Source organism: Camelus bactrianus, chromosome 5 (genome assembly GCF_048773025.1).
Source record: "Camelus bactrianus isolate YW-2024 breed Bactrian camel chromosome 5, ASM4877302v1, whole genome shotgun sequence".
Lineage (NCBI taxonomy): Eukaryota > Metazoa > Chordata > Mammalia > Artiodactyla > Camelidae > Camelus > Camelus bactrianus.
Window position 1 is genome coordinate 61,100,059 of NC_133543.1, and position 23,016 is coordinate 61,123,074.

The window sequence follows — 23,016 nt, forward strand, 5'->3', positions numbered from 1 at the left end:
TAGGAATTACACCCATTAAAAACCTACAGGACCTAGAATTGTGGGGATGGGAAGAACAAGTTTCTTAAGTGGGTCACTGGTAGTGATAATAAGCCTGGTCCCTTCTCTTTGCAACCCTTTGTTCCCAGATCCATGTATTTTTCCCTTGGGAAACACAGCATCATATGATTCATGGTTTAGGGTATGCTCTTCATTCTGGAGGATGAAGGTGTGTACCACATTCTTGCAGAGTGTAATTCCAACTTGCCACCTTAGACACATACCTTCAAAAAGTCATTCCATCATTCTATGAGGCTGGCAGAATTGGAGTGGTGAAATGTGACAAGACCAGTGAATCTCATGGTCAGGTGCCTACTGTCACACCTCATTTGCTACAAAGTGCACTGCTTGGTCCAATGCAATTTATGTAGAATCACATATTGGTAGATTAAACATTTTGTTTGCTCTTGGATGATGGTGCAGCCTATAAGCCTAACAGACAGGAAAGGCAATCACATAGAGAACACCACTCAAAATTTCTGGCTCCTGAGATTTCACAGACATAGTGTGATCAACTTTGTCTAGTTGGACCCCTCAAGGAACAGTGCCATATTAGAGGACAGCATTAGTCTTGCTGCTGGTAGGTTAGATGACTGGCGGCAGCTGTACTAGGTCTGCCTTGGTGAGTGGCAGTCCACGTTGCTCGGCTCAGGCACAGCCTCTGTCCCTGCCTCCATAGCTTCTCCCATATAAACCCTTTGTGCAGCATTGGGGTGACTTTCAACAAAGACTGGCTAAGTTATTCTATATGGTTATTTAGTGCCCTGTTGATGGATTCCAATGCTGGGCATTACAATGTGAATCAAAGATATTTCACATTTCATGCTCATGTTTATATGACAATTCACATGCCTCTTCTCCAGACCTCTTTCTCTCATTCTTCTATCTTTTCTCCTTCCAAGCCCCTGAACAGCTAGCTAAACTATCTGTCACTGCTAACGAGTTCATATATAATTTTATCTCAACCTACCTGTCGTTTGACACAAAATAGATGATCACGCACACTACCCAAACCTCTGCCAATTTGGGACTGCCCCTCTCGAGGTCACCCAAGTGAGGCTTTTGTGCGACAGAACAAATTATAAATCAGTTGTCTACTGTTGTGTAACAAACCACCACCCCAAAACCAAGTGATTTAAAACCACAGTTTATTATTTCTCAAAGTGAGACGACCAATGTGGCCAAGGATGGAGACAAATGAAGCAGAACTAAAGTGAGAGTCATAAAAAGAGGCTGTCAAGAGCAGTGATTGTGATATCACCATCAACAAGCAAAGGCAGGACGTGAGATAGACTGAGCTCGACCATAAAGTTTTAAATAAATATAGAGGATAAACTAGAAACAATCTTTATGCTTTCTGCTAAACACACCAGAATTCCTTATCTTTGTCTTCAAGCCTCTTCCCACTGTAGACTCTGTTTTCCTGTTAAATATTCTCCTCTGGCGACAACCTCAGAAGACCTTATCAGGAACTGTCATGAGAAAATGGTCTTCCGCTCGCTGCATGTTAGTACTTCAACCTGGAGTTCCCCTTCCACCCCATCACACTCTAATCCTGTGTGAAATACTTAGTTACTTTTAATAATCCAACTCAAGTTCTTTTTCCCAAGTGAGGATGTCCATAAACAAACAAATTGAGCCTCTATGCAGAAACTCTTGTCAAGAAGAGATCTTCCCTCCTCTGAACCCAGTGAAATCCTTAAAAGCAAGGCCCAGGAGACACTGATCTTTACAACGTGCTGCACGAAGCACGTACAGGTGTTTGAGGTCTGATAAATGAACGACTGAGCACCTTATACTTAGGCCTCAGGGCCTTGTATGCTATTTTGAAGTCATCTGTCATTTCTGTAAGTTAAAATCTCCTCAAAGTTGGAGATCAGATCAGGTCATAATTTTGATTTTTTCCTAGCATCTAGCAGTGTGTTGAAACCAAGTTAGCATTAAAATATTTAAGTTAATTTCTTAAGGAAATCACTGCTAATCAAGGACATGTGAGAAGGGGTGATGATTGGTGATATAATTACAAGAACAGCTGCAGTGAATTCCATGAGGCCCTTTGAAGGGGGAATGACCCTTTAGAGACATCTCAAACCAAGGCAAGGGGGACATATCTTTGCATCCTGCACCATCCAGGCACTGAATGTATGCCCCGTCCCAGGAAGAGGGCATAACTTTGGGTGGGGAGGATTCCTTGGGCCAAGGACAATTCTTGAAGGATGCAGCTGTGAACCATCAGCATCCAAAATTCAAGTCAACTAGGAGAGTGACGCCCTTAGTTCTGGAAGGGGATCTGGGTGGTGCACAACAGCATCAGGTACAGCCTCCTGAGAAGGAAAATGCAGTCTCCTGCTGACCTTCTGTACGAATCTTCTTCCCGAGGTATGAGTGAAAAGACAAGACTGAATTTACTTTTAGCACCCGAGTCTCAAGCAACAACTTTTTTCTCTTTGAGGATCTGAATTGGCACCCGAGCTATTTATTTCTAGGACTACCCTGTCACCTGAAACCTGGGAAGGGGTTTCACCTACACAGTACAAGTCACCCACGCCAATACCGCTGCGGCCCCGGCCTAATCAGGCAGGGTCTCCCTGCATAAGCAGACATCTCTGTGGCATGTGGTTTTCTGGACGCTATACAGCTGTCCCTAGCTTGAAGATTCCAGAATTAGAGGATACGGGTCTGAAAAACAAATTCTCACCAAACTCTTTCATCTTTCCCACTCTCAGAATCAAGGCTTACTCCTGGGTTAACGACTCCTGCATACAAGAAAGGAGCATCAATCTCCGCTCTTTTCAGCCCTTACTTGTAGAATCTCTGCCTTCTACCAGAAGAAGGAGCCAGCATATCTCTTAGGCAATTTTGCTTGCAGGGATTACGTCTCCTTGGTTCCTCTTTGTTTTGTGCTCCTAATTTCTGGATGGCTAATGGAAAGTCTCCCATAGCAAGTGTTGTTTGCTTGAAAATATCCATCTTCTCTATAACCAAAATTTTTAACAGTGGGGGAGGATGGATATACTTTTCTTGCTCACTTGGCAACCCTATGCATCGAATATGCACCATATAAATGAATACCTCCTAGGTTAAAGGTGGTTTGTCCTTTCATGGCCCGGCTGTTCTAAGATTAGACTTCATAAGATAATGGACACAGTCTCTCATGAGATTTTCTGGATTTCAGATCAGAGCTGGAGGGTGGAGACCACTCCCCAGGACCTTACTTGCAGGGAAGCTGATTTTACTAAGGGTGTTAAACTAGCATTATCAACTGCAACTCCCCAAGTCCAGCTAAGGCCTCCAGTTCAACTCTGCCATTTCGTTGGGTTCCAGAAGGACATCTGTCACCTTTCTCTCTTCTCTGCTTGAATACAGCTTTGCTAACAAGGAGAATTTAGACCTCCCATTCTAAAACTTCTCCAATAATGCCTTACTGTATGTTGCTCTTGTAATAACATGCTTCGACTGAATCCGATTTTCCAAAGTGTTCAATAGCACCTTGTCATATGGCTCATTGCAAAATACTCTCCAGTACTAACACATTTCCAGAGAACTCTTCTCCTTCCTATTGGTGCATGGTAGGGGAATAGATGTACGAGTCTCAGCAACTTTCAACATTACCAAGTACAGTTTTAGAGGCTGTCAAGTCTTTCGTCACAGAGGTGAAGCTCTGGCAGAACTGAGATCATGTGTACCTCCTAATGCCAAGCCTGTAAATTTTTTTCTAATCTCCTTCACATCTCTGCCTCTGAAACTTGCCATTACTGCAACACAACACGCTCTCTTCAAACTCACAATCCCTCTGTCTGTTCCCGAAAGTTGGATTGCCTGAGAATGTAAGCTAGTGAACAGTTAAAGGTTAGCAGCCTCTGCAAGGGGTTTCAATGCTTGCCTGATAACTGATTCAACAGTAGATGTCCTGTGTCTGAGGGAATCTGTCGCAACAAATGGAGTCTAGTAGGGACCTCTGGTCAGGCAAAATCACAGTGGCCATGTACACACTTCCCCTTTCAAAGAGAACACTATATTTTAGAGTCTATTGAGTTAACTTCTAAAAAAAAAATCCTCATTTGAAACTTGAGTTGGTTTGACTTACATAATAAAAAGAAACCTTGCTTTTTGCTTAAAATATTCAATCTTGAACACTGTGTCCCTATAGAAAACCTGAAGCATTGATCTCAGAGTAGATCTCTAGCTTGGGTTCCCTATGAGGCTGCTATGGATCTATTCCTTTAAGATTCTTAGAAGGTTTACTGTTTAATTGAAAATAGAGGTTCTGTGAGACACATCCAAAAAAATCCATAGATGGCTTTTTGCAAGGGTCTCTGAGAAACTCCCTTAAATCTATCTCTGTCTTAAGGGCTTTACAGTTACACATTTTGCCATATTTACCCTAAGAGCATGTTTCCTGACAGCACCCTGGATTTGATCTTTGCCCTGAAGCTCTTTTTTCCTTTTAAGAGTCTTCTTCTGGGGGGATTAGAGATGATAATTTGTTTTATTTTTAAAACTAGCAAACCAAGAGCCATTTCTGTTTGTTTTACATTCTGCTTGAAAATGGAATAATATCTACTTTAACTCATATCTCTTTACCTTCATCTTATGATGTGCAGCTAGAAGACATCAGTTGTCATTTTCAGCACTTAGCCTAGAAATACGCTTACCCAGATCTATTAGTTCACTAGGTGCCTTTCCATTTTCTACAGTGACAGTTTGCATAAACGTCGCACCATTACATATCCAAGGTTTCTACCCCCTAATCACATTTCATTCATTCTCCTTCAAGCCTTCACTGACAGCCACTTTGATACTCACTGGTCCTGGTAATACTCTACTTCCTGGTAGCAAAATTTGCTACTTTTGTTACACAGCAAGTCCAATCAAAACTTACTTGTATAAAACAACATTCATTTTATTTTACTCATGATTTTGTCTGATGGGAATTTCGGGAAGAGTTCAGCTGGGCAGATCCTGCCTAGAGTCTCTCATGCAGTTGTTGTCAAATGTCAGCCAGGGCTACAGTCATCTGAAGGTTCGACTGGGCTGGATGTTCAAGGAGGCTCACTCCCATGGCTGACAGTGGACACTAGCTGTCAACTGGGAGCTCAGCTCAGCTCTCAGTGAAAGCACATACAGGTGGCCCCTACTTCTGGCTTAGCTTCCTCACATCTTGGCAGCTTTGGGTAGCTGAGATTCTAACATAGCAACTCAGGTCCTTACGTGTGCATGTTCACTGAGCTAGGATGAGTTTCAGTAAATGCACTTTCTGCCCATCATACAAAGTTATAAACAGGACAAAAGCCTTAAAAACCTTTGTTGTTGTCCCTTAACATCCCCACCTAACAAGTTGCCATGTTTATAAATGGAAATGTCTTCTGAGAAATGTCAGGCATCTTGTTTGAATCTTTTGAAACAAAACAATTTCTGTGATGCATGTATAGTTATGCCAGGAAGTCCATCTGCCAGCCAGAATTTCATCCTTTAAATACCTTGTTATGGCAGCACAAAAGAACACAATGAGCTTTGTTTAGAGTGTCAGTCTTCCATTTCTGGGCTAAAGGGATTAGGTCTAAATTGCACATCATTACATAAGGCCACATGAAAATATTTGCTTCTTTTGTCCTTAAAAGCACTTAATGATGCTTTATAAAAAGCCAAAAAAAAAAATGTTAATTGGACTAAAGAGATCTATTCAAAGGGTAATAAGCAGTAGATTTGCCTGGCATTCTAATTTATGTTATTTATTTAACACACAAAAGTCAGGGGAATTTTCAAGTATAATCATTTGTTGGCTATGGCAGGGGGCTGAGGAAAGACCATACAGTGTGGGTTATAAGCAGGCATTTTAGAGTCACTTAAGACTCTAAACTGATTTTAGCCTCTTGGTTAATAAATGTGACTAGGAAATTTACTTAACATCTCTTTGGCTCATCTTCCTCATTTGTAACATAGAGATAAAAGTTTTCACCTTCTAGGACTGTTTTGAGGGTGAAATGAAATAAATATATAATCTACTTACCAGCACTTGACACAGAGTAGATGTGTAGTTAACAAGTCAGATAAGGGCAAGCTTACACTTTTGATAGGTTGTGTGTGTGTGAAAGAGGGAGAAGGAGAGGGGAGACATGGAGAGAGACTGAGGGATAGAGGTAGAGGGGAAGGGAGAGAGAATATTTTGGGAAGGCCATATAGATAATATTGTTGGAAACATAATGTGAATGTGATGGTTATTTGTTGATGCTAATTTATTTGATGAATGGATTTTGAATTTTGAAGATGTTGGAATGTAAAAGGAATGGGATGTCGAGAAACATGTGTAGATTTATGTTACTTTGAGAGAGTCACTTGTCTCCTGTACATAGGACAAAGCAGAAAGTTGGAAACATTTCTCACCTCCTGCTCCCCCTTCTGTTTCCATTTCAATGATAATTTTGCACCACCCACTCCCCAGGGACTTCTATGCACCCAGTGTCAGAAGTTGTCCTGTGAACAATACTTAGCTGTCCACTAAGTCAAGTAATTGGAAAGCTACCAGGCCATTACAATGTCACTGAAAATAACTTAGAGGTATTTTCATATTATTAGGGGAGGAAGCCCAGTGTGATGTATAAATAAAAGTGGACTTTCCTAAGGAACAAGAGTTGGGGAAGGAGTGAAAGAAAGATTTTGAAGTGGGTAAGGCCTTTCCTTGCTTTTCAGATGAACTGGTGAGGTCATTTCTGTTTTTAATCTGTATAGTTAGGCCTTTTGGAAGAAATACATTCTGCAATTTAATGCAGTAATCTTGCCATTATTAATTATAACAATAATTTCCATTGCTTAAGGCTCATTTCTATAATAGTTTTGCTAAAAAAATAATATTCAGGTTTAGTCAGGTAAGTAAAAAAAAATAGGGTATCAATGGCAAATTTCTAGGTTTTTTTCAATGCTTTTTCAGGAAAAAACCAGATTTTTATTTTACCTTATTACAGGTCTGTTCAAAAGTAATTCTGTTAACACCCTTCAAGTAACCTTTTAAAATATTACTTATGAATCTATGTACCTTGATAAAAAGTTTCCTGTTTTTCATTTCCCCAAGGCTAAAGTGACACAATTATTAGCTTTTGATAGGGTTAAACAATAACTATGCATGCTCACCTTTGTGAAAGAATGGAAAATAAATATACCTTGAAGCGTAGTAACAGTTGAAAAGATTCCCATAATTCAGTTTTCTTACTTTCTTTTTTTAGAAGAGCACAGAGAAATTAAAAATGAATCTTTAAAATATTTTTTTCTACGTCTCATGCTAAATAAAGTCCTGTCTCTAAGTGTTAACAATATGATACTTTTCCTGGAGACCCTCTTTAATCCTGTGTAATAGTTAGAATCTGCCAGGTGACATTCTCGATGCTGGGGATATATCAGTAAACAGAACAGATAAAAATTCCTGCCTTCATAGAGTTTATGGCCTAGTGGGAAGAGACAGAAAATGAACACTCTAGGTGTAGAATGTGGTGATAAATGGTTATGGCAGGAAGGGAATAGGGAGTATCAGCAGGGTTGGGCAAGGGTTGTGGTTTCAAACAGGGTGGTGGGAGAAAGGTTCTTGGGAAGATGACATTTAAGGGACGATGTGAAGGAAGGAGAGGATTCTGTATTTTAAAGAATAGTTAGTAGATCAAGTAGAGTCAGTTAAGGGGAGAACAGTGAGAACTGAGAGGTAAGAGGCGCCCAGTCTGGTAGTCTATAGTAAGGATGTTTGGCTTTTATTACAGTAAATGTCATTACAAGTGTGATATGGGATCCCACTATAGGTGTGTCTACATTTTCTGTTTGCCTTTCAAGATTCATTTCCCACTCTTCTCCATCCTGTTCTCTGGCGCAGGGAAGCTAACTTGTATTTCCTATTTTTCCTCATGACCAAACACACTTCTCCCTTTTGGTAACCTGCTTCCTCTTTCAGTTATCCAAGCGTTCCCTCTGTCAGAGGAGCAGAGACTTAGCTGCCTGTATTTCTCTGGGTCAGTAATTCTCAACAGCAGCCCTAAGCCCACTCACGCCAGTACTAGGAACCTAACTACAATACAGATTCCTTGACCTCACTCAAGACATTCAATTCATATCTCCAAGACTGAGGCCCAAGAATCTGCATGTTTCACATGTCAGTTCTTTTTTACCATGCAGCTTAAAAACTAGAATCCTAGATTATAGAAACCATATGTACCCTTCTGATGGGCATTCAGGCAGTTTCATAAACTCATTTTTTTTCTTAGCTCCAAAAATGAGAACTCAAAAATATTTGGTTTTACTGATGATAATCCACTAAACTCTTATTTCTATTTTTAGTTAATGCTTATAACATACTTCATTTTGTAAAATATTTTATCATTAAATACCATACACAAAAATTATTTTGCACGGTCTCCATCAACTTGTGTCATATGAGATGGTATCTTGTTTGCAAACATATAAGCTATGGAAGGATTATCTATGACTTCTACATGTTTTTGTATAACAGTATTCATTTTATTTTTATTTAAATTTTAATATTTCCCATAATGAATCGTTTTTCAACATTATATTGAATTAGAAATAAAGGTACCCCAAAGTTACTAATAAATACTGTATATCATGCTATATTTTATGCCCTTTGAATTGGTAGCACTGAACTTTGAAGACTTTCTCAGAGTTATGAAAGGGAAATGACTCTGTGACTTAGATTGTTACAGAATTTGTGATGAGGAATTCACATTTCCGAGTAGTTTATGTAGCACTGTTTTCACATTACATCCAATCTTCTGTGAAGAGAGAGACATTAGATTGATGTTCTCCAGAGTATTTCTGTTACAATCTCCAGAGTTCAGTACTTTTAAACAAATATTGTCCTTTCAGTTTTTTGCACATTTCATGGGTTAATTTCCCCTGTGCTAGAATTTGCTATTTCAAGATACTGAGGCAAGCAAGACTGGTAGAAATAAAGAATAAGGGAGGCACTGTCATGTAACAAGCAGATGATGGTAAATATCTACCCAGGTAGCTGAATCCATTCCCTCCCAAGAAGATTGGTTCATTTGGCCTGTAAGAATAATCTTGAACTTTTTCCTAGCAGAGAGATGGCGTGCTATTTGATTGAGGAAGCTGCACAATGGATTTGGCCAAGACCTAAGGTTAAACCTACCTTTTAAGCTGGAGAGGATCAGATGGAGTCTTTACGGCTCACTCTGGCTGGACTGTGTTTACAGCAAATGCTCAAAAGCATGCATTTCCTCTCAAATATTAGGATTTGCAGCTGTTGGTTAAAAATACACCTAAATGGATGCCAAAAGCTGAAGTAATGGTCCATACATTTTAAGAATATGAGATGAAAGGCTTGTGATTCTTGTAATAATTGCATTGCACATAATAAAATGCCTTATAAGAAAAGACTCTTGGAAAATTTCTGATTCTCTAAGACTTTGGTTAAATTAAGTCAGTCTGTTTAACACAAATGCATTTTTCAGAAAGATAAAGTTTTCACTTTTCAAAATAATTGCGCATTTTTCTTTGTTAGTGAGAGGGTATATAAAAGTTCTAAACATTAGCTGTATTAGATGATAAATGAGGATTTTCTATTAAAAAAAAGAGGAAGAAGAAGAATGTGCCTCTAGAGCCTTTGTTTATGTTACTTTAGATTTTTATGTAAGGATGACATAGGATTTTGGAAATCCTAAATCTGAAAAGGACCTTGAAAGTTATTTAGTTCAGAAGTGCTAACAATAGCAACAAGGGTGATGTTAATAACATAGCTAACCTTTGAGCACTTACCATCTGCTGGGCATTGTTTTAAGAAGTTTTACATACGTAATCTTAGTCTATCCTCAAAATAACTCTATGATGTAAATATTAACTTCATTTGACAGATAAGGCACCTGAGACACAAAAGGTTTAACAAATCTGCCTCAGGTCACAGAGCTAGCAAGTGGAAGAGTCCGCACAAAAGCTGAAGAAACACTTATAAAATTATCCCAGCCAGTTCTATCCATGGAAAGTGTACACAGCTGTCTGGAGTGTGATTTGAGGTGCCCGAAGGTCTACCCAAATACAGCTTCAACAGTTTACAATACTGCCTCAAATTCCCACCAACAGAGAAAGCGCTTTGTGTAAAGATAATCCCAACAAAAGGTTATAGTTTAAAAAAATATTACCTAAGAAGAATTGCCCACTAATGATAGCAAGACAAAATTAACACATTTTAGCAAGATTTGGATGATAAAAGGAAAAAAAGAAAACAAAAGAGCTGTCGAAGGTAAACCTCATAACATACACTCTTGGTCAATCTTGGCAAAATGGAGGGGGAGATGAAGACAAAACTCATCCAATTTGGCTTTGTTGGATATGGAATTATCTTAAGCTGTCTTTTCATTTGGGAGATATAATCATACTAGATAGTCACAACTTCACCATTTGCAATGGTAAAGTTTGGTTAACAGCAAAAATCATCTATGTATAACATATTTTCCTCACTACTTGCCTTTTTGAACAGAGATTTTTAAATAAGGGCCTCACATATGGGCCCCTATGGATATATGAAATTTCAAATATGTATATGAGAATGCAAAGCACCCTAAGAAGATTGTCCAAAGAGTTCATCAAATTCTCGTAACTACACTTGGCCCTCCACATCTGTGGGTTCTGCACCCATAGATGCAACCAACCATGGATCTAAATATTTGAAAAAAAAAATTCTAGAGAGTTTCAAAAAGCAAAACTTGAATTTGCTGCCTGCCTGGCAACATTTACATAGCATTTACATTGTATTTACAACTATTTCCATAGTATTTACATTGTAGTAGGTATTATAAGTAATCTAGAGAAGATTTAAAGTGTACTGGAAGATGTGCATAGGTTATATGCAAATACTATGCCATTTTATATAAGAGACTTGAGCATTCATGGAGTTTGTTATCCTCCGTGGGGCGAGGTGAGGGGGTCTAGAACCAAACCCCTCCATCCAGGATACCAAAGGACAACTGTATGTATGAATCCTCCAAAATAGTTAAATTAGCACAAAATCACCTAGCCCAGCTGCATTTCTTACATATCACCTAAAATTAGCACCTGCTGGAGGTAGTCTTTAATAGTTAAGAGAATATAACATACAACTGTTTTGAATTATGTATCCTAGTGAGCACCCAGGGCTACATTCAAGCTGATGTTTTAGAAAGCAAAGTATGGTCAGCAAAATGACCGAGACCAGGACACCACTGGTTTGCTAGAACTACTTTTCACCTTTTCATTCTGTTTTTTCAACAACGAATGCAACTCTTCAGGACTGGGGTTTTAAGTAAATAATATGCAACAAGGAAGTGCAACAGGTATGTCAACAAAAGTTCTTAGGAAAGAGTTAGGTGAGTGGAATGGGCAGTCGATTAATTAAAAATGCTTTGCAAAATGAACAAACTGATCTGACTTTCCCGGTAAGCTATTACCAAGTTCTTTTGAGGTCTTAAAACATTTTCTTTACTCTGTGTTTAACAACAAATGTGGGCCAATTGCTGTGAGTTAATTGAAAAGGATTGTTTCCTAGTTGCCAAGAAACGGCGCTTTCTTACATTATGCAGGCCATTATGTGCACAGATCAAGCTTCCTGATTTTTCTTTCAGGGTTTAAGAATATAGGCTGCTGTGATTTACTGGTCCCTTGAGGAGAGGACTGCAAGTAAAGAAGGATTTCAGGGGTTTTGTTCAACTTCAATTTCCCAGGTAAGATTTGGATCTGAAAGCACTACCTTCTTCCTTTTGCTTAACTTTTTCCTAAATCACTTAAATGCTTTTATGAGTGAATATGAAATAATGATTTTATGTGGAATAGTGTCATGTAAAATCATGCTAAATTGATTTTCTTCCAGCTTAAGTTTCTGAGAGGAAATAAAAAGAGGTAATAATGTAAGTCTGTGAGACTGGTTGTAGAGTTTTTTCCTCTTGATTTCAAAGTAGTAGATACACGTAAACTAAGATGCTGTGAGTGCTTTTACAGTTGAAATACTAAAATCATTGTTGTGGAAGCTTATATCATTACTTCTATTTGGAGAAAATATTTCAAATCTTGTTTCTTAGGTTCTAAGAAATGGGCTTTATATTTGTTAACTTCAAAAGGAAGACTTGTTGGTCTTGTATATAACTTGGCTACTTGTCTCTCTTAAAAACAACAAAATCTCTACGAATTTTCATTCTCTCTTTCCTATTGGCTATTTTCTTCATAATTTTGTCTTAAAGATGAAGATAAACTCAGGGTCCTTGTATTTAGTGTAGCTTATTAATACATGTGACACAAACAAAAAATTTACACTTCTTCCTCAGAAAGGAAAACAGCATTTCTTGATTCAAAGTTAGTTGCTCCCAGACAATGCAGTGCTCACTGTGGGTAACAATGTGGGGCAAGTGCTTGACAAGGACTCCATGTATCGAGTTTGTTGGGTCAGATCACCCTCTCCTTCTTAAAGAGTTCATACTTTCATAGGCTCAGGCTGAACTCTGCAATCCTGTGAACTTACAACATCACACAGTGTACATAGGCTATATGTTGAGGACAAGCGTTGTCAAATTGGCAGAGGAACCGAGTTGAGTGCTGTTATTGATGCTTTCTTTCACAGTCATATTTTACCTCCTCTCTTCCATGGCTCTGGGTTTCCTAGGGATATATTTCCTTTACAAAGAAGATCATCAAAATGGATACAAGTCAGGTCAAATATTTGTTGTCTCATTAAGTATGTTTCCATTTGTTCAGTGTTTGAAGACACCTGAGTATAAAGATGACCAGTTGTAATATGAACCCTAGTTAACGCTGGAAAGAAATCCTTGCAGCACGCCCTTACCTGACAATATGATTTGGGTTTTCTACAAGTGAACCAATACCATAGTAAGGAAACTATTGTGTGGAATAATATTGATGAAGCGATAGCTGAATATGACATGCAATCTATCCATTTATTTTTAACTTGTCAAATAAGAATCTCCTTTCTTGAATTCCTATACATTTAAAAAAATTAACTAAAATTACAAGTCGTAGTCTCATCAGCTATCACAAACTCACTACACTCTTTTTTTATTTATGTAGCAGTAAAATTAAGCAGCTTATTTAAATAAATACATGGTTTGTAGTTATATATACTTGGTGTGACTTATTACCATTTTTGTTGGAACAGTGCATTTGTCTCTAGGCAAGATGTAATTCAGCAATTCCAATCTAGCTTACATTCCCTTTTCACCTTGTCAGAAAGTTCTCTTTGCCCTGAAAATATAGTCTTTATATTGATACAATAGTGCTTAAAATATATATGCTGCTAACATTTTTGCTGGTCATTTTTGCATTTACTGGAGCAAGGCGACAGGTGAATATGTGGAATGGGTGGAGAAGGGCAGAGGTCAGACTGATACAATATCTCACAGGCAGATTTCTTCCCATTTGGTACACCATTTCTTTTTTGTAAGTATAATGGAGTAATTGTGACATTAATAAACAGTTAAAAATGTTTAATAGGGTAACAAAAAATCTTATTTTTATTTTTCAGTGGTATTTTAAAGTAAACAAATATTAACTGATATTAATTTGCTTCTCTGTGGATTAAGAATTTTGCAAAAAGAATGATGTCCACCTAGGTTGAGATGGAAATCAGTCTATAAAATTTTTGCTGAACCTTAATTAAGAAGAGACTGAAATGCATTGATAGTTCGTAGATCAGTGATTGAAATACCATAAATATGATAGACTTTGAACGGTACTTATCGATTATTGAATGTAATGGCTTTGATACTTTGAGGAGTTCTAGAGATTCCAAAAAGCATTTATAACAAGGTGAGCCTATGAAGGTGGGGGGAATGGTTAGCTGGTAGTGTAGGGAAAATAAACTGTATTATCAATCAGCTCGTGCTTTTCGAGTTTGTATGCAAGAACACAGAGAGCCTAAGAGTATTTCACGAATCCTTTGTGGAAATCAAGATACGCTGCATTTGTAGCATTGCTTTGATCAACAATTCAAGAAACCTAGTCAAGTATGAGATTAATTTGACATATCTTATTTATAGTGTACTCAAGAAGGTTTTTGACAATCAATTCTTCTATTATAGGCACTCAGCAGATCTTTGATGGTTCTAGAATTATGTCAGGGATCCTTACTAAGTAGCATATCAATTTTTTACACTACCTATTTTAAAATTGTTTTGAAAATAGAATTATTTATTTTATGGTTCAACTCCTAAAATCATTTCAGTGATTTCTAAAAACATTATTGGGCCTTTGATAATTTTCCCATACTCTTTTGATATTAAATTTACCTAACTTTAGAAATTCAGAATAACATGTATAATAAAGTGCTTTCTTACTCTCTTTACTAAAATACGTCTGTTTGTAACAATAGAAGATTATTTATCTAAAGGGAGAAGATATCTGCAAGATATTTTAGTAATTTTTACTGTCCTGTTGTTTAACTATACACAATCAGTACCAAACTTTATCGTGCTCTGATAAGCCATGAGGGACATTCCTTTCTTTTGTCCTTAACATTTTTGTTAAACTGGGATTTTAAACTTCTCAACTGCAATGATATGATTTTTGAATCACTCTTCTAAGTTCCTTTTTCCATGTTTGCTTATAAGTATTTCTAAAACCTGTGAATGCTGTCTCTCTTCTCTTCCTTCCTTTGAACAGTTGTTCTCAATTTGGCAATGTCTGAAGGTATTTTTTTTTTGTTGCACATCAGACAGGTGAGGTACTCCCCCATCTAGTGGGTAGAGGTCAGGGATGCTGCTAAAAATCTCACAATATTCAGGCCACTCCCTACAACAAAAATGTATCAGATCCCAAATGTCAATAACGCTGAGACTGAGAAATCCTGCTCTTCAGACCTCACATATCTTATCATGTTAGCCATGATATGCTAACATGCATGCTTGTGGGTAGAATTTTTGTTTTCTGGACATCCCGAAATCTCATGTGCCTCTACTCCTTTGATTTATAATATTGGTCTACTGGATCACACCTAATTTTTAGTTGAACTTTCTGGAATCTGCCTATGTAAAGGAATCATGATCTGACTGGATTGTCCAGTTTTCCCTTGATTATTTATTACCAGTACCAACATGACAACGGTCACTTTATCTTTAAGCTCATGTCATGTCCATATTACTAAATAGCGCTTTGTCTGCTTGACTTGTACAATATTTCCCTCATTGCTTCTACTTGTGAATAAAGGACTTCTTAAGGCAAAACAATATCTGTTTAATTGTTGTGCTCCTGATTTCATGTCCAAAGTCACTCTTCAATAATCCATGCATTTATTCTAGAGATATTTATTGAGCACCTATCATGTTCCAAAACTGTTTTCAATTGGAAATTCCACAGTGAATAAGCAAAAATCCTATTTTTATTGTGATTACATTCTAGTGGAAATCAGAAAATGCAAAATCCCCATTTTTTCAACCATTTTTGATCCTAGTCTAGTATATAGTCAAAATAAAATAACAACAGAAACTGATGCATTATAAATAGTGGTTGTAAAAGTTAGTTCATATTTTTTTTCCCATGTGAACCCTCTATTTCTTGGTGACTGCCAAGAATCTTTTCATTAATTTCTGAATTTCACTTTCTGGCAGATTTCACTTTCATGGCAACTTACATGGTGTGCATTCTAGAGAAGGCTGACTTTGAAGTAAATTTTGAATGAAAGGAAATAGAGTATTTGAAGAGTTGAAATAATGTTAGTAAGAAAAGTCAATCTGGCATGTAGGGGGAAAAAAGACATAAAAGTAAAGATGGAAACTTGTGAGTGGAAAGAGGCCAGTTGTGCCTGAGATTTATTTTACTTGCTATGCCAAGAATAAAGGGAAAAGGGAATAAAAGAGAAAATAAAAGAAAAAAAAAAAAAAGAAAAAGAGCAGTAATGTATCTTTCCAGTGTAACTGTAACTCAAAGTAATTCATTTCCTTGGGTGGATATCTCTATCTCTGATGAATTCTTTAGAATTTCTTACCTATGTCATAGTTTATTCCTCAATAGCCATTGATGAGGTTATTGGTTTCTTCTTTAGATAGGGAATGAGAAGCATAAATGAAGCAAGGTATTATAATTTTAATATCCTGATCTAGATATTTGTTTTGATCTTTCTTTGTAGTTTCTTTCCTTCCCAAATGCTTTTTTTTCTGAGTATATGTAGAATTGTTTTCTTAGTATATGCAGGAGTTAAAAGTTCTATCAATATGTCAAATTGTGAAAACAACAATTTGATGCTCTAAAATTCTTAGACTTTGTAAACTTACCAGTTTTAAGTAATCATTTAGCTTATGAAGAGTGCATTCACTAAAAACTATTGTTCTCACCTTCTTCTGTGCTTCTATTTAAAAATAAACTGAGATCATACCCAAGGGGAGGTTATTGGTATAAAAAAATTCCAAAGATACAATATAAATGTGGCTACAAAAAATGTTTAGAAATATGCCAGTAATATTTTCTGGAGTTTATTATAAACGAGAGAAATTCTAATACTATGGCTTACAACTGTTTTCTAGCAATGAATTTGAAAAAAAATTAATTTTTATCTTTAAAGTCTAAGTGCTACTGACAGATTACAGTGAGACTGTCCTCGTTGTGTGAGCAAAGCAAAGAGGAATCCTTTCATCTTTGTTCAAGTCCAGGCTTTGCTATCTAATGGTGTACTGAAAGCGGGTAAGTTACTTAGTCTCTAAGAACCCAGACTGTCTCAACCATAAACTTGGTAAAAACACTCATCTCATAGTGTCATTCTGGAAACAAAATGAGATAATTCAGTTTAGTACTTGTCACTGAGAAATTATGTAGTAATATGACATTCCCCTTTCTTTATAACTCCAAGACTATCCTAATTCATTTTATAGAAAAGATTCTGAAGGAACCTTAACAATCATCTAATGTGTCATACATCTGCGGCTTGAATGATTACATGTCTCTGTGGTTACTGGCCTGTACTTTATTGCTCTAATAAAATGTGTCACCTCCTAAGACAATAGACATTAATAAACATTATGTTAAACTATATGAAACTGTCACTTTTATTGGTCAAACAAATATTGGCAAATTTCATATGAGTCAACCTACTCATATAATATAAAAAGCAAATCTTATTTCCCAAAACATAATTTTATATGATCAAAGTCTGACATACCTTGATAATGCTAGAATGTCAATGTAGTTCTATTAGCTATTTTAAAACATACATTATAAAAAGGCACTACTAGAAAAATAATACAGTCTTTAAGAGCTTTGAGCAGGGATCAACAAAATAGTAAGTGGGCCACATTGAGACTGTCTTGTGTTTTTGTACAAACCATGGGGTAAGAATTATTTTTACGTTTTTAAATAGTTGAAAAAAATCCAAAGAAATATAATACTTTGTGACACATGAAAATTAAATGAAATTCAAATTTCATTGTCCATAAATAAAGTTTTCTTGGAACAACCAATGCTCACTTATTTACATATTGTCTTAGGCTGCTTTTGTTCTGCAAAGACAGAGTGGAGTAGTTGTAACACAGCTGTTAGGACTTGAAAAGTCTACAGTTTTCATTATCTGGCCCTTTACAGAAAAGGTCTGACTACCCGTCCTAGAGTCACACTGCCTGTATTCGAATGCCAATGCCACCACTTCTTGGCTTTCTGACTTACTAAGTGACTTAACTTTGTGAGCCTTAGTTCCCACATTTTAAAATAGACATCCTAACAGTACTTACCTCATAGAATAATTCTGAGTGCCCGGTACATAAGCACTCTCTAAATGTTACTATAATTATTAACATTCTTCCAGGGTGCTACTGTAAATGATTGGGAAAAAAATCTACAGAAGTTTGATGGGTGACAATTATTGAATCACTATATCATGATATAATGACAATTGTCAGCATTCCATGAGACATAATATTTACGTCTCACTTATAACACATGGACCATTTCAAGTTAGAAATATTTAAATTTGTAAATTTGCAAATGCTAAGCTACAAAGTAGGGGCTGTTTTCTCCCTGGGACAATGAACATCTGCTGAAACACTTTGTCCAACAGAGCATTTGCCTCTGCTGGCCTTTTTTCTTTCTTTCTTTCTTTTTTTTTTTTTTTAAGAAATGGAAAAAGGATCATTGTTTAACTTCAACTCTTCTCATCTTCTAAACCAAGAAACAATTTCTCTCAGGACTAGAAGTTTCTAGGATTTGGAAAAGTAAAGGGGCCTCAGCTTTTTATTTATTTTTTCCTATATTCAAGTAAGGGTAAGTAGAATTTTACTTGGAGTGGCATATTCTTTTTTCCTTCTTATTTGAATATTGTTTGACTGAAAGACTCACAGGCTTTTCCAGATGACTTAAGATTTCTGTAGTGAATCAAGCTCCACAGTACTCTCTCAGTCTGAGACAGACGGGGAGGTGGGGTAGCAGTTTTCACACAGCAGAAAAAGGGTCAAGTTTTAAATTAGAAATGCTTTTAAGAAGTAGCTCAGATCTATTACTTTTTGTATGCAAAGGCAGAATGGTCTGAAGGGAAGATGATCCAAAATCTTGAAAATAAAATAAAATGCTCCTAAAGCTAAAATCCAATAGCATCCTAGAGATAAGGCACAGTTAAGTAGAACTGCTGATAAACTTCAAGTGGAAGACTTACCAGTCAGGCTACCTCTCCAGCTTTTCTGCACTGGTTTCCTCAGGGGGAGCTGGAGAGAGGACACTTCAAGCACTTAGCTTTAAAATGCACACTTAAGAAGTCAGTGAATAGTAACTATTAGAGTTCTCTGGGTAAACCAGCTTGAATTAAAGGTGCTTCTTCTGTTACTTACTTTCAAGTAGAGCTTCTGGTCCTTGGGGATTACACCAAGAGCAATGAGTCATATCTGCAATGAGGAAGGGAAAGTGTTGTCAAATTTCATGTTGATTCACAGTATTTCAGTGGGGGTAGGGAGACACAAGGGGAGACCAGAGAATCAAATACTTGAGCACTGAAGAGTTTCTAGTTGCTAGAAAAAACTAAAGAACCTTGCTGTTTTCAGATAGAGGAATCTATCACATATAAATTCTTCCTGATTTTTTATTGTTGTTTTCTAATGATGAATTTTGTTCATAAAATGGTCAAGTATGTAGATAAAAAGAAAATGTTTAGCTACCAAGTCAAAAATATTTTTGCCACCTGCTATGTATTTTGCCAACCAGTTAAAATCTTTAGCATTCTTTGGTATAAAGTCTTAAGATGATTGTGGGGTGGAGGGAAATTTTCCTCTGTTAGAATCTTTTGGATTCTAGTCAAACACTTCTGTAATTTCCTTCATCATTTTTAGCTCCTTTTGGCATCACTTATTTTCAAGTATGCCTCTGGAATGTCAAGAAGATGCCAGATATTATTTTGTGTGTTGTATTTTAATATGATATCAGGCTAAAGTTGTTCCTAGAGACTTCAGAAATAAAGGTAGAGTGCTTCTTTCTTATCTTTTAGCAAAATGGAAACCTTTAATTAAGACCCCATGAAGCTTCTGGTCAGTCTCCTACCTGTGCAAGTAGATTAGAAAGGAATTTTTATCCTCTGGCAGTAACAGATTTACTCTGGGGGCATGAGGGGGAGGAGAAATTGAGTAGAAGGAAAACCAGAAGCTACACTTGTCACTTGTTATCAAATGGTCCAAATATGTGGCCCAAAGCCAGTGACTTCACTGCAGTTGTTCTGTATTAAATATTGGTATTTGAATCCTCCTCAGATAAACCTTTCAGAATAATGATTCTGGCAATACTTTGGAATAAACTTCCTATGGTTATTTCCCCAGTTGAGTAAGTCTACAGTTAGAAATTCTATCACTGCTGGCCAGTCTAACTCCCTGAAACAAGCATGTGAGGTTTGTTGTACTGGCACCAACAGGGAAAGGATGGAAGAGCCAGGAGAGACCTCTTGAGATCACTTCATCCATACTAACATCATTCAAAATGGACAGCTCTTTATCAAGGATTTCCAAGGTGTTCGTTACATCAGCAACTGCAGTACGACTAGCCCCATAACAGTAAGAGGTTTGCTTGCCTTTCTGATCAAGAATCGTTGCACTATCAAACAAAGGATGAATTATTTCCTAAGAAGCTTATGAGTAATTCAGGTCTCTACAAGCATTCCAGGAACAAGATTCTTTTTGGTTACCAAGATTATAAGTGTGATTTTGGCCCAAAGGCTTAAAACCAAAGCACATATGCTGTGTCTCACTCGTTCTGTGGGCCATTCCCCCTTTCATTCCTCTAGACTTTTTTTTTTTTTAATCCTTGTTATATTGAGAAACAACAAGTACAAGTATTTTCAGCTGGCTCACCAAAATGAGTCTCTTGTAGGGCTAACATACTTGAATCAACAAGCACAGAAAATAATTAACAGGGAAACTCATCCCTTCTCTATATTTTCTACTCCTTACCCCATTATTTTTAGCTTTGTGACCTTGGGCAAGTCATTTAAGTTCTCTGGGTCTCAGTTTTCTCTCCTGTATAAAATAAGAGCATGAGTCTACATGACTGAAACAATCTCTTTTAGCCCCGACAGTCTATAACCCAGTCTATCATAAAGCAAAACTGTGACCTTTATCATGAAGAAAGGACAGTGGGAGGGAAACGCGTTAAGAATTTTTTCTCATTCCTCCCACTCCCACAAATGCTGCAAACAGCTGAAGTTGGTGACTCAAAACTTTATTAAGTATGTTAATTGTTTGGATGAAGTTTCATACAAAGTTTTTGAAGCTGAAGGGGTGAGAGATTCTAAGCTACAATCTATTATTTTCCCCATTTTTGACTACTTTCAAGACTTGAAACCTGTTGTGTTGTAGAATACTGAGGAACATATCATGTGTTAGTTTCTCAGGAAACAACAGCTAACTGAAGTTAATAGTTAACATTAATAGTGACTTCCTTCTAATTAATAAAATATAACTTTTCATTCCCCACCCCATTTTTGTGATAAATTTGCAGACTTCTGCAAATGCCCAGTATTTCTTTCTAATGCTCCTTTGTTGAAATCCTCCAAAAAAGTTCAAAATATTTATACTCCAGGGAGAAAATACTGCTAAAAATCTACTTGTAATGATTCCATTTTGTACACACAGACTCTTTTCTCTTAGAGTCCAACTGTTTATCTCTGGCATTGAGAGTTGGAGAGGAGAATATGTTATTGATAAACTTCCTTTTGTTCTTCTTGATATGGAGGAGAGAACAAAAACTGTAAGAAAAGTATCGGAGAGGTCGGATAATAACAAAATATCCCATTTTGGTTAGATAGTGTAATTAACAGACTGGGAAAAGGAGCTAATATAAAAGGACTAGTTATGTTTCATTTCCTGAATTGTTACTTCCAAAAACAGACACATTTTGTCCACTTCCCATTTTGTGGAGCTATTGCAAAAATTTCCTGCCATCACAAATCTTAGAGATAGTGAGTCTTAAAAGTTATATGTGGAAAGCCTTCAAGATTTCTGCCCAAGTGCCAATGTAGATTTGGTTTCATGTAAAAAATGGAGGAGCCTGTCCTTCCTATAAGTTGATTTTAGGACCCAGCCTCGAAGACAAGGTAAATCTTTCAAAGATAAAAAAATACTTCATCTTAACTGTCACCTGTATGTCAGGCTGATTAAGGTTAGGTTAGCTCAATGACACCAGTGAGCATTATTAACCATTGCAAATAATTGTGCATGGAGAGACAGCAGCTGCAAGAGACCCAGTGACCAATTACAAAGCTTATGTTTGTATTTTTCCATCACTGCTGAAAAAGTAAACGAGTTTAATTTAAAATTATTTTTATATCTATAAAATCTGACTTATTTAAAAATTTATCTATAGTATAGAACTAAAATAATGTAAATAGTTTTACACCTTTTATTGATAGAATATACAATTTCAGAAGACATCCGAAAGCAAGCATCTGAGACTTTCAACTTTAAAAAACTCTAATTTTCCAGTTTGTTTTCATGGTATATTTTATTAGGCCTTACTTGAAAATTAAAGAAGTGTACCATAGACTTCACTGATCTCAACAAGAGGAGAAAACAATCTATTTTTCATTAGAGTACCTGGTGGTAACCACAGAGAGACGCAGTAATTTGGAAAGCACAATAATGTCTCTGTGAAAATCATGCATGAAGGACCTAATTTTTAAAAGATTAACTCATAAGAGATGATTTCCAGGTACAGCATTTATTTTCTAAACTGCTCTGCTTCGAGGAGTCCTCTCTATAGAATAATTTAAACAATAAGAAAATAAACTTTAAAACATTATATAAGACATTCAATATATTTTTTCTTCAAAACATATTTCACTGATTGAGTAGAGACTCCAGGTAAGAAGGCACTAGCTTTATACTGAAATTCAGGCATTTTCATGAGTTCGGAGGTCTTCATTTAGAAAAACCTCTACCATGCTGAAGCACTAAGAGTCATAAGATTAAAAACTGTCCAATATTATTGTCTACTCCAGACAGTATTATCTTTTCCAACAGACAGATAACAGCTCTTTCATTACTCTGAACCATTACTTGTGTGTCCAAGATAACCTACATTCACAGATAGAGAAGTATTTTCACTTTTGCCTGGAAATGAAGAATGAGGAAATTCAGATGTGAGATTTCTAAAAAGCTAACTTAAAAGATTCTCATTTAGCTATTTACCAGTGTATCAGCACCCTGGTGGACCTAGTCACCCCCTTTGCTCAGAGTTACATACAAGACAGGGAATGGCCCCATTTTTGGCCCCTGCCCTGGGTCTCATATGGCGTGTGGAACAAAATTAATTTTCTTGTTTTCCTGCTGCCATCCCCACCCCACCTCCTACCCCACTTCCCGGTAGACGTGGTAAAGGTCAGGGGGTTCGTCCTGCCTGCTTTACTCTTTGCTTTCAGTTCCTACTACTGCTGAATTCTCTCTTTCACATCCTTCCTCTTGTAGCTGTCCTCTTCTGTGCATTCTTCAGAAACCCAAATGTAAAACATATGTGTGTTCATTTATTTCCCTG

The 23,016-nt window shown here is 36.8% G+C and overlaps 2 protein-coding genes across 14 annotated transcripts in view; one reads left to right on the forward strand and one right to left on the reverse strand.

Moving 5' to 3' along the window:
* NEUROD1 (neuronal differentiation 1) overlaps positions 1 to 23,016 on the reverse strand; it is a 175,386-nt gene that overhangs the window by 120,431 nt on the left and 31,939 nt on the right. For 9 of the 10 annotated variants that reach the window (XM_074364003.1, XM_074364002.1, XM_074363995.1 and 6 more), the window contains one exon: positions 18,837 to 18,890. The gene's annotated coding sequence lies outside the window, so the exon portion shown is untranslated. Of the gene's footprint in view, positions 1 to 18,664; positions 18,714 to 18,836; positions 18,891 to 23,016 lie in introns of all 10 variants that reach the window. The other variant, XM_074364001.1, reaches the window with a different exon arrangement.
* The window catches only part of ITPRID2 (ITPR interacting domain containing 2), an 80,022-nt gene continuing 68,455 nt past the window's right edge, over positions 11,450 to 23,016 (forward strand). Inside the window, exons 1-2 of one of the 4 annotated variants that reach the window (XM_074363994.1) lie at positions 11,450 to 11,465; positions 11,652 to 11,750. The gene's annotated coding sequence lies outside the window, so the exon portion shown is untranslated. Of the gene's footprint in view, positions 11,466 to 11,651; positions 11,751 to 23,016 lie in introns of those variants that run through there. The other 3 variants (XM_074363990.1, XM_010959991.3, XM_074363991.1) reach the window with 3 other exon arrangements.